The sequence below is a fragment of the Gigantopelta aegis genome, chromosome 15, assembly GCF_016097555.1.
Source record: "Gigantopelta aegis isolate Gae_Host chromosome 15, Gae_host_genome, whole genome shotgun sequence".
NCBI classification, from domain to species: Eukaryota; Metazoa; Mollusca; class Gastropoda; order Neomphalida; family Peltospiridae; genus Gigantopelta; species Gigantopelta aegis.
In genome coordinates, this window is record NC_054713.1 from 19,512,756 (window position 1) to 19,529,016 (window position 16,261).

A 16,261-nucleotide genomic window follows, 5' to 3' on the forward strand; every position below is an offset into this window, starting at 1 on the left:
CCTTTATACCACACAAACACAAATTCTTTTTTTTACCTAGATGTGGTACCAATAAAACCTAAATTAAGCTGGCAAGTTTTAAAAAAAAGTTGATTGGGTTGACTTTCCAATAGTTTAATGACATTTCATCTTTTGGAGGAAAGGTGTATATCCATCATCAAAATATCAGTCTACTAAGACTATGCTTTTTTACAGGTAATAGAACACACATTCATACTTTGAATCAACCATTTCTGATGATTTACTTAAATTACTATAAATCTGAATGACAAAACCTGTAGCTCTGCACAATGCAGAGTTCAGTGGGCATTTGGCAAAATAGTAGTTGTTTCTATGGATCTCCATTTATAGTGAATCATCCTATAGGACAGTTACTCCCGAGGAGATCCGTTACTGGAGATTTCATTCGTCTTGCACTGCCAAGAGGACTGCCACTCCAAGACTGGGTCTACTAAATGTTAACTAGCACTGGACAGAGATCATTAGAATGAGTAGCTGTCATTAATTATGGATTCTGTCTACCAAACTGTTGAACTCATGAACTGTACAAGTGTTTAGTCAGTAGTGTGTGGGCTTCCTCAGGCTCAGTTTGAGTCTGCCCCAACTTGCACAACTTTGATGACTGATGCTGTATGTGATTAACAGACATGAATCTACTCCCAGTGGTCCACGATTTTACTGACTTGTAGTTGGTATACCCTGTGTGTAAATTCCCACGTCTCAAATGGGATATGAACTGATGTCATACATGGAGGATTTGTGACAAGTATTTTTTAATATGGAAAATATCAACCGAGTCTTATGTTAATCGGTATTTGTCGAGGCTCTGTGACCATTTAAATTAGAAGTATTTACATTTTATTATTTAGAATATTATTTTTCATACACCTGAAGTGGTTTTGGTCATCAAGGTTTTTGTAATACCCCAAAATGCATTTTTCATAATTCTAAAAACGCACCTTAGTCTGAGAAGTATTGGTTATCGGGACAAGCTCTAGATATATTTAAATGGTATTTTCACATTTAAACATCATAGATTTTAGCTTCTCTCTGCTGTAACTGAGTTTTTATGGGCCCATTGGGCAATTTCTCGTTCCAACCAGTGCACCACGACTGGTAATCAAAGGTTGTGTTATGTGCTATCCTGTCTGTGGGATGGGGCATTTAAAAGACGCCTTGCTGCTAATGGAAAAATGTAGCGGGTTTCCTCTCAAAGATTATATGTACAAATTACCAAATGTTTGACATCCGATAGCCGATGATTAATAAATGCATGTTCTCTAGTAGTGCATGTTGTTAAACAAAACAAACTTTAATGCTTCATTCAGTACATAAACAATGGAGAACATCTTTTATTGATTTAACACCCCCCCCCCCCCCAAATGGCTTTACATCTCAAGTACACAGCAGTCAAATAGCCAAATGTCATACATTTGTCTTATTTATGTCTGAAGGTGCGACATAGCCTAGTGGTAAAGCGCTCGCTTGATGTCCAATCTGTGTAGGATCGATCCCCATCTATGTGCCCATTGGGCTATTTATCGTTTTAGCCAGTGTACCACGACTTTTATTTCAAATGCAGTGTTATGTGCTAATCCTGTCTGTGGGATGGTGCATATAAAAGATAAAAAAAATGTCCTCTCTAAGACTATATGTCAAAATTGCGGAAAGGTTGACATTAATAGGAATTAATTTAATAAATCAATGTGTTCCAGTGGTGTCATTGGACAAAACAGAGTTTTTTAACTTTATTTATGACTATAGAATCTAATATGTATTGAGGGTGCAGGTACAAATACATGTACATGTATACATGTGGTTTTCGTAATGAATGCAAAGTGCTAGATTTCACTTTTACTTCTTCTTTTTTCAGACATACAAAAGTGACACCATCTCTGATCGAATCGGTAAGCATTCTACAATGAGTGACCTTGAAGTCAAAGAAGAAACTGTTGAGTGTGATAATCTACAACCATCCACAACAACTGAAACTATGTTGCATTCACAGCCTGTACCACATCTGCAGCTGGTGAAAAGATTGCAAGCTACGTCATATCCACAGCCAGTGGCACATTCACAGCCTGTGCCGCATCCGCAGCCTATGGCACATCCACAGCTTGTGGCACATGCTGTGCCTCATTCACAGCCTATGGAAAATGTGCAGCCTGTGAAAAATCCACAGCCTGAGTCACATATACAGTCTGTGCCACATTCACAGTCTGCGTCGAATTTGCAATCTCTGTCACATCCACAGCCTGTGATACATTCGCAACCTGTTGTTCATTTGCAAACTGCACCACCTTTACAACCTGTGTTGCGTTTACAAACCATGCCAAATGTACGACCAGTTTCTCTCGTCCAAAGTCTGCCCCAGTTTCAGCTGGTTGTCAAGACACTTCAAAATCCTTCTGACATACAGATTGTACCATACAATAAGAGTATTAACACTAACAACCAGAGTGTAGCTGAACATTTGGTAGTGGAGAAAGATGAAGAAAAGACGGAGCTGTTAAATAATCATGAAGAGTCTGATACGAAACCAGACTCTGATGAAGAGAGGACTGAGATTGTAAAGGACAAAACAGACTCTTCTGAATCCGACATGGAGGTTAAAAAACAAGAAGAGAGCTTGAATAATTTGTCTTCATATGAATCATTGGATGGGGATTATGTCATCTTTAGAGACGATTCTGATGATGATGATGATGATGATTATGATGAATGCAAAACCAGAAAGAGGAGGAAACAAAGTAAAAAATCAGATGATGAAGATTATCAACCATCAGGAGGCGAAAATGAAAATGAAAGTGAAGAGGATGTTGAGGATGAAGATGCTAGTGACGGTGAAGGAGATGATATTTACCCGCGTGAACGCAAGCCTCTTATTGAACAAGAACCAGAGGTCACGGTCACAACTATCACTGAATATTCATGCACATACTGTTTGCAGGTGTACTCGAATATGGATGATGCTAAATCTCACATTATGACTCATTACGAGTACCGCTGTGATGGCTGTGATGAGAAGTTTCTGACAGATCGACAGTTGAATTCACATAAAAGAATAAGCCATAAAACCGAACCACCATCCAATTTGCTTATCTGTTTGTTTTCTGGCTGTGAACACATGGAAAAATCAAAGGAAGCCATTTTGAGACATGTCCAATCTGCTCACGCAGATGAAAAATCTTTTATCTGTGCATGGTGCTCGCGGTCCTCAAGGACTCTTGATCAGTTCAAGAAACACATAAAGTCTGTTCATTACTCCTCACCTGACCGGAGATCTAACAATGTGGACTGTCTTTGCGACACTTGTGGTGCTGCATTTGCAAATCCAACCTGTCTGAAGAACCACTTGAGAAGTGCTCATTTAATCTCGGGCAACTCTGTAATATCGGGGCGACTCTGCAACGTCTGTGGTCTGTTTTTCTTAAACCTGACCAAACATATATTATCACATGGATTGCACAATGTCCCTTGCACATTCAAAGGCTGCGGTGCAAAGTTCAAGACGAAAAATAATATGCAGAATCACTACAGAAATGTTCATTTGGGTATCCGAAAACACCACTGTACTTTCGAAGGCTGTACGTACAATGCCAGGAGTAGAGTGCAGATGAAAGGACATATTGACATGGTTCACCTGAACGTTAGAAGATTTCCTTGCACCTGGGATGGTTGTGATAAAAGTTTCTTTGAGAACAAGCATCTTCTGGTGCACATGCGCATTCACTCGGATATAAAACCACTGAGCTGTGATCTTTGCGACTACACCTGTCGACAGCGGGCTGCGTTGAACTGGCATATGAACAAAAAACATGGTCAGGAGGCCACTGGAAAGAAGCCTGTTTCTAGTACTCCGGCTGTTAATCAAGGCAGAAAACCTGGACGCAAAGCCAGAGGAAAGAAAGCAAAGAAAGCAAAGAACTCAACAGACTAGTAGCATTTTAATTTGTGGGATGGTGCATATAAAAGATCCCTTGCTTCTGATGGAAAGACGCAAAGCCAGAGGAAAGAAAGCAAACAAATCAACAGACTAGTAACATTTTAATTTGTGGGATGGTGCATATAAAAGATCCCGTGCTTCTGATGGAAAAATGTAGCGGCTTTCCTCTCTAATAAGACTATATATCAGAATTACCAAATGTTTGACATGCAATAGCTGATAATTGTGCTCTAGTGGTGTGGTTAAACAAATCAAATTTTGACTTTTAGCTTTGTATCCGGAACAGGAACCTAATTATGTATTATGAGATGAAAAATCAAAACATGAGCACTCGAGTGAAATATTGTTATTTGATAAACTGCTGTACATGTAGGTCATCAGAAATGTGTTGGATTGTACAATACTGATGATTGGTATGCCAAGTTTAAAATGTGTTGGATTGTACAATACTGATGATTGGTATCCCAAGTTTAAAATGTGTTGGATTATACATTATTGATGATTGGTATCCCAAGTTTCAAATGTGTTGGATTGTACAATACTGATGTAGTAGTATCCCAAGTTTAAAATGTGTTGGATTATACAATACTGATGTAGTAGTATCCCAAGTTTAAAATGTGTTGGATTATACAATACTGATGTAGTAGTATCCCAAGTTTAAAATGTGTTGATTGTACAATACTGATATAGTAGTATCCCAAGTTTAAAATGTGTTGGATTGTACAATACTGATGTAGTAGTATCCCAAGTTTAAAATGTGTTGGATTGTACAATACTGTTGTAATAGTATCCCAAGTTTAAAATGTGTTGGATTGTACAATACTGTTGTAATAGTATCCCAAGTTTAAAATGTGTTGGATTGTACAATACTGATGTAGTAGTATCCCAAGTTTAAATGTGTTGGATTGTACAATACTGATGATTGGTATCATAAGTTTAAAATGTGTTGGATTGTACAATACTGATGATTGGTATCATAAGTTTAAAATGTGTTGGATTGTACAATACTGATGTAGTAGTATCCCAAGTTTAAAATGTGTTGGATTATACAATACTGATGTAGTAGTATCCCAAGTTTAAAATGTGTTGGATTATACAATACTGATGTAGTAGTATCCCAAGTTTAAAATGTGTTGATTGTACAATACTGATATAGTAGTATCCCAAGTTTAAAATGTGTTGATTGTACAATACTGATATAGTAGTATCCCAAGTTTAAAATGTGTTGGATTGTACAATATTGATGATTGATATCCCAAGTTTAAAATGTGTTGGATTGTACAATACTGATGATTGGTATGCCAAGTTTAAAATGTGTTGGATTGTACAATACTGATGATTGGTATCCCAAGTTTAAAATGTGTTGAATTGTACAATACTGATGTTTGGTATGCCAAGTTTAAAATGTGTTGGATTGTACAGTACTGATGATTGGTATCCCAAGTTTAAAATGTGTTGGATTGTACAATACTGATGATTGGTATCCCAAGTTTAAAATGTGTTGGATTGTACAATACTGATGTAGTAGTATCCCAAGTTTCAAATGTGTTGGATTGTACAATACTGATGATTGGTATCCCAAGTTTCAAATGTGTTGTATTGTACAATACTGATGATTGGTATCCCAAGTTTAAAAAGCAAATTTTGTAATCTGTTATAAGACAAACATGAACATTGTAGGCTTATTCCGTGAATGGTTGGCATGGTATTGCTAGCTTTAAAATAAATAAAAATTTAAGTTATGGTTGGCCCATAATATATGTTTGAAAACTGGAGTTGATGAAATGCTATTGCAAGGCTCCTAATAGGCCTAATATATGGATGACACAGGCATCTGAGAATCGAATAGTGAATTTAATTTTGCCGATACATGGTGACCCATTTTCTTTTTTCATAACCTGTTATGTCAATGTAAATAATGTCCTAAATTTAATGTGTCAACAGAAAATAGGTTACGCTAAATTAGATTTGCATGAACAACATGCGAACGAAACTATCGTTCTCGCAGTTTTCAGAGGCCTGTGTCATTAAAATACAGTGTCGGATCCAGAAAATGCATTATGGGGGGGGGGGGGGGGCACCAGTGACATGATGTGGAATGCTGAGGGAACTTTGGGGGAGGTTTGGAGGGGTGTCGTAAAAAAAATGAAAATTAATATATAATAAAATTATAACTATCGTAAAATTTAGGGGGGGGCAGGCCTTTGGCCCCCACCCTTAGATCCGCCTCTGAAATATGCCTTTAATATAACACATTTTTGTTTATGGTTAGCCCATAATATAAATATATACATTTATTTAAAAATTGGAGGCCAGTAGATGCTTTTACAAGGCTCACACTATAAAAGATCTAGATTCGTTATTAGATGTTTGTAAGTATGAGGCCTGTCTGCCTAGGCAGCCCTTCTGTTTGCCTTGTGGTTCTCCTGCAGTGCATAATGCTAGTCAATAGAATGACGACTTCCATCCAGTCGTCTGTCTGCAGCTGTACTTACTCCAACAAGCTTTGTCAGGGGCTAGTTTTCATATAGTAAACTAGTCTGGAAGTGGCAGTGCAGAAGGGATGAAATCTCCAGTAAAGGATCTCCTTGGGAGTGGCTGTCCTCTGTGTGGCAATGCAGGAGGGATGGAATCTCCAGTAAAGGATCTCCTCGGGAGTGGCTGTCCTCCTATAGACGAGGCACTAGATAGAGATTCATGGAATCAATCCCTAGTTTGCCAAATGCCCATTCGACTCTGCATTGTGCAGAGATACGTCCCCGATCATGTATTACTGTTTGGTCATTCAAATTTGGTTGAAGGCAGTTTAAAGTTCATATATTACCACTTTTCCAGTTTTAGCCCATCTGTTCATAGACATCATTCTAGAATATGTTGGGAATATATTTTTATATATAGTTGCAGATTTTTCTCTAATTGCCTTTAAGGTTGCACACCGCCATTTATGTTTGCATGTACAGTGAAACGTGTCTAAGCCAGATCATGCCGGCCGGACACCTAATATTTATCCAGTTTAGACTGGATCTGGTGTTTAGAGGGTTGCATTTTAGAATTTATAAAAAATTCAGGACCATGAAACTTGACCCGTTTTTACATGATTCTGATTTGTTCAGGGTCCAGTTTAGACAGGTTTCGCTGTATTTCAATACAATTTCTATGACAGAACTTCTGTTTGCCTGGGTGTGATGGTATTGTAAAAACGATATTTACAATGGTAGCCATTTTATAAACTAAGATGGCCACCAACAAACTCCTTTAGACTACTGGATTAATTTTTGACAAAAACGATATTGAGGAGTACAAATTTATAACTTTTACTCACATATTTTCTCTTAACATTTTTTATAAATACATAAAATAAACTTTATATTTGAATTGGTAAGTATTATTTTTGTGGGTTTTTCTCAATTTTATATTTTAGATGAGTTATTATTGATTAAAATTAGGCAAACAATTAAAAAAGTTATGTTTACTTACGGGCATTTGTGTGTTAACTTGTGTGATGTCGGTCAAGATATCTCGCCTACAGTAGTCTGAAGGTCAAGTTCTCTTTTTTTTCCTTCTTTTTTTAAATTCTTTGGCGTTTATAAAATGTATCTAAATGCCAGACAAATTGGTATCAGAAAAGCACTGTTGAAAAACATAAAAAATAGGTAAAGTTTAAAATGAAAATGATTTAATTGTAAAAATGCATGTACAGTAATGAATAATGTTATCTAGAAGCATATGTAAATAGTTATCACTTACACATTCACTGTTGTTTACCGGCCTCGGTGGCGTCGTGGTAGGCCATCGGTCTACAGGCTGGTAGGTACTGGGTTCGTATCCCAGTCGAGGCATGGGATTTTTAATCCAGATACCGACTCAAAACCCTGAGTGAGTGCTCTGCAAGGCTCAGTGGGTAGGTGTAAACCACTTGCACCGACCAGTGATCCATAACTGGTTCAACAAAGGCCATGGTTTGTGCTATCCTGCCTGTGGGAAGTGCAAATAAAAGATCCCTTGCTGCTAATCGGAAGAGTAGCCCATGTAGTGGCGACAGCGGGTTTCCTCTCAAAATCTGTGTGGTCTGTATGTCTGATGCCATATAACCGTAAATAAAATGTGTTGAGTGCGTCGTTAAATAAAACATTTCTTTCTTTCTTTCACTGTTGTTTAAATATCAATCATTACACAAAAATTAGTTTGTTCACCACAACTACTGTTACTATGGTGATTTGTTTTTTTAAATTACCTTTTAGCTCCAGTGTAAGTTTTCACTATGTAAAGAAACGTTTTGTTATTTTGTGATACATGTAAAATGTGTTACTGTTCCATAAAAATTATGGACATAATTTACGAAGCTCGTTTTTCATAAATACAGGTGTTTAGACATTGTAAATGTTTGTAGTTACACGTGTGTAAAACATAAAACAGGCTTTGTAAAGTCGGCCCATTATATACTAGTATGTACTCTACTTATACCAGTTCATAGTGTTGTGGACAGAAAAACTGTCCAATACCAATATATGTACATATATAACACATTTACTCATGCCATAATGTTTGGATGTACATAGAGAAGAATACATGAGTGGCCGTTAGATACCATTTATCTCACAACGAGTTTTAAAATGTATCTAATGAGCGAGAGTTTTTAAACAACGAGTTGTGAGATAAATGGTATATAACAGACACAAATGTATTATTTTATTTCTTATATATCCTCAAAAACCAGGTTTTAAGCAAATTTTAAAAAATTTCTACTAAAAGTTATTTCAGCCATTGCACTTGTAGCTGACTTACGTGTCACAGACACATGAATGTCAGGTTAACCATACGTCACAGTCTAATTGATTTCCATGGTGTAGTTTTTCATTGGATGTATGACATTGGTGACCTGGTCATCACCTAGAAGCAGCCAGTCGTATGTCTTGAAATTGCTAACACACGTACAAACAACCATGTGTAACCAAAAAATAACGCATGGTGTTCTCATGGTGTACATGTGTAAATTATTATTTTTTTGAGTTTGCTTGTGTATTTGAAGATATACTGCAGTACATATATATTGGTCACTGTTTTTCCTTTTTTATTGCATGCTTTCATTTTTTATTTTTTTTAAATTTGTGTTCACGATTACAATGCATAATGAAGTGAAATTAACTTTTAATTTGAAATTACTCCTCTAAATTTGTGAAAATGAAGAAATAAAATAAATCTTATCTATAATCCTACAAAAGTAATATTTATGTCTTCGCTATATATACCTGTACATGTAATGAGGTGAGGTAAAAATCGGTTTTGTGGGATGGATTTATTTTATTTCTTTATGACATGCGGCAACATTTGCATATACATGTAGTTTTACACAACAGGTGCATGTGTTCTAAAATTAGGTCCGAATTTACGAAGCCTGTTTTTCTATTAAAAAAAACAAAAAAACGGGTGTTTAAGATTGTAAATGTATGTACATGTAGTTACAAATAGTGGTGTAGTGTAGGTGGGGCCACCGGGGCGGTTGCCCTGGGTGCAAAATTCTGGACTGGTGGAAGGGACTAGGGGAGTGCTAACAGTCCACTGGTTAGGGCGTTGGCAACCCACGCTACCCACTTGTTACACATGTGTAAGACAAAGACCTAAACAGGCTTTATAAATTCGGCCCTTAGTGTCAAGATTTAGCTTCATTTGATGATGATTTCATTTGCATCTGTGGATGTTAAAAAATGTATGTATAATTAAAAAATAATAATTTTTAAACCTGCCACGAAATGTTTATTGTTGAGACATACAATTTCATAGAATTCTTGTTGGTTTGCATGTCATAAAATATGAATGTAGCATGCTTTGAATTAAACATTTATCTTTCTGTAGACTGATGTTTTAATTGTGTGTTGGTTTTGTTGGGGTTTTTTTTTTGGGGGGGGGGGGGGGGGTCCTGGAGAGGCTGGATGTTCACAGATCGATGAAAAATCACGGTTGTCCTACTACATTTGATATCTTTTTAAAGATTTTTCCATTACTTCGAATGTGATTTTCAATAACGTTTTTGCAATTTTGCCAAATTAAAATTTTAGGCATTCTGTAATACCTAACATAGGGCACTTCCCAAAAGCAAGTGGCATTGAAAATTTCCAATTTGATGTGAATATTTTTGTAATTATCTGCTCTAATAAATCAATTTAACAATAGTGTATTGCATCATTCAGCGACCTAAAAATGTCTCATTTATGAATAAATTATATTTCTTTTTCCCCCAATTCCATCAGACATAGGAAATCCCCTGGTGAAAAATTCTGGATACATCTGTTTTTATGTAACCCGGGCCGGACTTAGCCCAGTGGTAAAGCGCTCTCTTCATGTGCAGTCAGTTTGGGGTCGATTACCATCAGTCGGCACATTTGGATACATCTCATTTCAGCCAATGCACCACTACTGGTATATCAAAGGCTGTGGTACGTGCTATCATGTCTGTGGGATGGTGCATATAAAAGATCCTTTGCTTCTAATAAAAAAATGTAGTGTTTTTTCCTCTAAGACTAAGTCAAAATTATCAAATTTTTGACATCCAGTAGCCGATTGATTAATAAATCAATATGCTCTAGTGGTGTCGTTAAACAAAACAAACTTTTTTTTATGTAACCATTGTCTGATATTCCTGGGTCATAAGATCGAACCCCCTTGATTGGTCCCCCACCCCCTCATCCTATTCAGTGCCCACGACAGGTGTATCAAAAGCGAACCCCCTTGATTGGTTTCGCACCCCATCCTATTCAGTGCCACGACAGGTGTATCAAAAGCGAACCCCCTTGATTGGTTTCGCCGCCCCCCCCCCATCCTATTCAGTGCCCACGACGTGTGTATCAAAAGCGAACCCCCTTGATTGGTTTCGCCTCCCCCCCCCATCCTATTCAGTGCCACGACAGGTGTATCAAAAGCGAACCCCCTTGATTGGTTTCGCCTCCCCCCCCCCATCCTATTCAGTGCCACGACAGGTGTATCAAAAGCGAACCCCCTTGATTGGTTTCGCCGCCCCCCCCCATCCTATTCAGTGCCCACGACGTGTGTATCAAAAGCGAACCCCCTTGATTGGTTTCGCCCCCCCCCATCCTATTCAGTGCCCACGACAGGTGTATCAAAAGAGAACCCCCTTGATTGGTTTCGCCCCCCCCCCCCATCCTATTCAGTGCCCACGACAGGTGTATCAAAAGCGAACCCCCTTGATTGGTTTCGCACCCCATCCTATTCAGTGCCCACGACAGGTGTATCAAAAGCGAACCCCCTTGATTGGTTTCGCACCCCATCCTATTCAGTGCCCACGACAGGTGTATCAAAAGCGAACCCCCTTGATTGGTTTCGCACCCCATCCTATTCAGTGCCACGACAGGTGTATCAAAAGCGAACCCCCTTGATTGGTTTCGCCCCCCCCCCCATCCTATTCAGTGCCCACGACGGGTGTATCAAAAGCGAACCCCCTTGATTGGTTTCGCCCCCCCATCCTATTCAGTGCCCACGACAGGTGTATCAAAAGCGAACCCCCTTGATTGGTTTCGCCCCCCATCCTATTCAGTGCCCACGACAGGTGTATCAAAAGCAAACCCCCTTGATTGGTTTCGCCCCCCCCATCCTATTCAGTGCCAACGACAGGTGTATCAAAAGCGAACCCCCTTGATTGGTTTCGCCCCCCATCCTATTCAGTGCCCACGTCAGGTGTATCAAAAGTGAACCCCCTTGATTGGTTTCGCCCCCCCCCCCCATCCTATTCAGTGCCCACGACAGGTGTATCAAAAGCGAACCCCCTTGATTGGTTTCGCCCCCCATCCTATTCAGTGCCCACGACAGGTGTATCAAAAGCGAACCCCCTTGATTGGTTTCGCCCCCCCCATCCTATTCAGTGCCCACGACAGGTGTATCAAAAGGCCATAGCGAAATACTGTGGGGAAAATGCATATAAAAGATCTTGGGGCGGGATTTAGCTCGGTCGGTTGAGTTTAGTTTGTTTAATGACACTACTAGAGCACACTGATTTATTAATCATCAGCTACTGGATATCAAACATTTGATAATTTTTACATCTAGTCTTAAGAGAGGAAACCCGCAACATTTTTCCATTATTAACAAAGGATCTTTTATATACACCATCCCATGGACAGGATAGCACATACCACAGCTTTTGATATTACCAGTCATGGTGCACTGGCTAGAACGAGAAATAGTCGGTTGAGTGCACGCCTGAAGTTGCATGTGGGGGTTTTCTCATTCCAACCAGTGCACCACAACTGATCAAAAGCAGTGGTATGTGCTTTTCTGTCTGGGGAAAGTGCACATAAAAGATCCCTTGAAGTTGCTGTATTTGGAAAAATGTAGTAAGTTTCCTGTTGAATTACCAAATGTTTGACATCCAGTAGCCAGTTATTAATTACTGTGCTCTAGTGGTGTCAAACAAAAAACAAACTTTAATAAAAGATCTCTTGCTGCTTATAAATGGGGACAAATGTAGCGGGTTTCCTTTGAAGACTTCATGTCAGAATTGCCAAATGGTTGACATCCATTAGCCGATGATTAATTACTGTACTCTAGTGCTTTCATTAAGCAAAACAAACTTGGGGGAAAATTAACCATTATGTGGAAGCCCAGTTATAAAGCGTAGATGGACTACGATCGATCAGTTGGAAGGGCCATTGGACTATTTTTCCTTGGTGTACGTGCACTAGATTTTACTCGAAGCTTGTTTGGTCACGGGTAGAAAGTGTATTACAAAAGAATTTAAAAAAAGAAAAGAAAAAAAGTTTACCCCTACATGTACCTGAGAACTGCATGAAGCATTGATATAAATTTCGTTGGAAGGAAGGAAATGTTTTATTTAACGACACACACTACACATTTCATTTATGGTTATATGGTTATGGACCACACAGATACTGACAGCGGAAACCTGCTGTCGCCACTTCATGAACTACTCTTTTCGATTAGCAGCAAGGGATCTTTTATATGCACCATTCCACAGACAGGATTGTACATACCACGGCCTTTGTTACACCAGTTGTGGAGCACTGGCTGAAACGAGAAATAGTCCAAAGGGTCCATCGACGGAGATTGATCCTAGACCGACTGTGCATCAAATGAACGCTTTACCACTGGGCTACGTCCCGCCCCCAAATTCCTCGGTGGCGTCGTGGTTAGCCCATCGGTCTACAGGCTGGTAGGTACTGGGTTCGGATCCCAGTCGAGGCATGGGACTTTTAATCCAGATACCGACTCCAAACCCTGAGTGAGTGTTCCGCAAGGCCCAATGGGTAGGTGTAAACAACTGGCACCGACCAGTGATCCATAACGTGTTTAACAAAGGCCATGGTTTGTGCTATCCTGCCTGTGGGTAGCACAAATAAAAGATCCCTTGCTGCCTGTCGTAAAAGAGTAGCCTATGTGGCGACAGTGGGTTTCCTCTATAAAAAGAAAAAAGGGTCAGAATGACCATGTTTGACGTCCAATAGCCGATAATAAGATAAAAAAATCAATGTGCTCTAGTGGCGTCGTTAAATAAAACAAAACTTTATTTTATGCAAATTTGTGATAGCACCTTTAATACCGGTTCTTGACAGTTTGCTCAAAAGTTACTTATAAATGTCTACAAATATTTCGCTTTGGAAGGATAGGGGCAAGCTTCGGATTTCATACTTTTATCAACTCGTGCTGATAAATGTCACAAGACACTTGGGGAATATCCTCTATATATATTTATTTAATTTTGATTTACACGAAAAAATACTTCATCCAACCAGTTACATGGTAACAACATCCTGCTTGTTAATGGTGTTTTTTGTAAATAAATTATGAACGCGTGGCCACAAATAAAATCAACTCTGTCATAACACTATCGAGCAATAGTGTGTGACATATTATTTTGCGAGTCACGTGACGGTATTCCCCAATACAGTTGGTGTGTCAACATGGCTGACGAAAAACCTCCAGCGAGAAAGCGTGGCCGACCAGTGATACTGGGGGCTGTGGAGCGAAAACGCAGACGTAGGGAATATGCAAGACAGTTAAGATCCACATCAATAAACATCGGCCACGCCCTTGAGAAGTGGGACCTGCTTCGTAATGAGAAATCGTGGACACACGAAGAAATGGCGAGCAAACTCGTCGACAGGTAGGTAGCCTGGTTCCTGTTGACAGTAACTGAGTGTTTGTATGATTATGATAGTACGATTCGAATCAAATAATGCGTACAAATACTTTAATTGAATGCACTTTAAAGTGCTGTTCCAGATGTATGATGTATTGAGCTATATCAATCAAGATATTATTTAATACGATTAGAAAATTAAAAAAAAAAAATGTAAATAAATTATATACAGGTATATTTTCCATTTAAAACACAGAACCAGCTGAATTCATTTCGGTTATTTCCGTAAGATTTGATCTGACGTCACGAAGGGAACTCCTTTCGATAGTCAGCGCCATTGTTCATTGCTTCTTTTGTGTTTATTATGGTTAAAGCAGCACACCCTAGTTCCATCCAGCGAAAATAAATTATAATTTGGTTAATCTACAAACTTGTAACACACTTAGATCACATTTTTATCAAATGGAGTAAAAAGCAGGTTTTATATCGATAAATACCATGGGAATCCCCATGTCCCAATTGCTTGAAATAATTTTGAAAGTTAGTATTCTGATGTCACCGGTAGATGTCGCTCGAAGCACAACAAATGCCTACGTCACGACAAATTTCACAGACTTGGGGTGCATTCGTTTCAACTCTCCTGGACATGTTCCAACTGTTCTGTCCTGGTTGTATTCCCTCTCCAGATATCGTAAGACTTAGCAAAATTATTGGTTTTAAGGGTTTGTAACGTTTTGTATTGAGACACTTACTTGTCTGAACTTTATTGTTACTGAAAATGTTCACGAACTGTGAAGAAAAATCTCACAAATGCATGATCAACAACAAATCGGATGTTCATTGCGCGAACCGTGCACGAGAAAACAAACCGAACCAAAATGATAACGGTCACGTGATATACCAACGTCTGTGACATTGAAATGGAAATATCCCCTCTAAAAATAGATTGGACCTCGCTTGCTTAACGTTTTTTTCTCGACAACACGTCTTGTGAAAAAATGCATTTCGTGGTTTTACAAACATCAGGATTACCAAAAAGCACTTCAGGTGAATGGAAATTTGTATTCTAAATAATAAAATGTAAGTAAAGTGCCATTTTATTTGTGAAAAATGGGGTTTAATAGCGAAAAACAACGCCGTAATGGTTAACAAATAAACGTAACTAGGGTGTGTCCCTTTAAACGGCGTGTTGTTGGCAGCTGTAGCAATATAAAAGCCGATAAATTTAGTCTTCACACATTTCCTAGTAATGTTGCTGTGAGAAAGCTGTGTGTGAATTTGATTAAAACAACGTGGAAATACTGGACAGGAAGAAAATGCCGGAGACCGCTGTGACAGCAGACACTTTAGTTTCGATTCGTCCGAACTGGCTTGTCGACTTAAGCGAGATATGGGAATACCATGTGTTATGGCTTTTAAAAAAAGATGCCGTACCAACAATTTTTCTGCGACACAAAACAAATGACAAGCCACACCGAAACGACCTTGGGGTGCATATCGTCAATGTCCCAAATTGAGTTATGCTTTCAACTCTGGTCAGTTTGTTTTCTCATGCATGGTTCGTGCAATCACCGAGATCCGATTTGTTGTCGTTTGCATCTCGTTCATTTGTGAGATTTTTCTTTACATTTCGAGAACATTAAAACAATAAAGTACAGACAAGTAAGTATCTATAGCCTAGTCCATCCCAACCTACAAAAATGTAGGTTTTTTTTGTAAAAAAGAAAAAAAAGAAAAAAGAAGCTAATTTTGTATGCATCTTAGAAAACGATCGGCTCAGAAATAAATTACTTGTAAATTCCATAGTATGAAAAAAGGCGTTCCCTGTAAAACAGACTATAAATACATTAAATTAATTTTACTATACCTTCCCACAGAGAAAACCTTTTTTTATACTATGGAATGTGCTATAAGTTATTTATTTCTGAGCAGACTGTTTTCACAACTGCACACAAAAAAATAGTATTGTTTTGTTATTTCCAAAACACCTACTTTTTTTTTTTTTTTTACGTCAAACTAAACTGAAATTATTCACACAAAAAAACATCTTCATAAGATGGATGGGACGGACTTAAAGTCGTTTTTGTTTATTTTTTAAAATTGAAATGTTATTTATTTCTGAGCAGACTGTTTTCACAACTGCACACAAAAAATAGTATTGTTTTGTTATTTCCAAAACACTTACTTCTTCTTTTTTTACGTCAAAC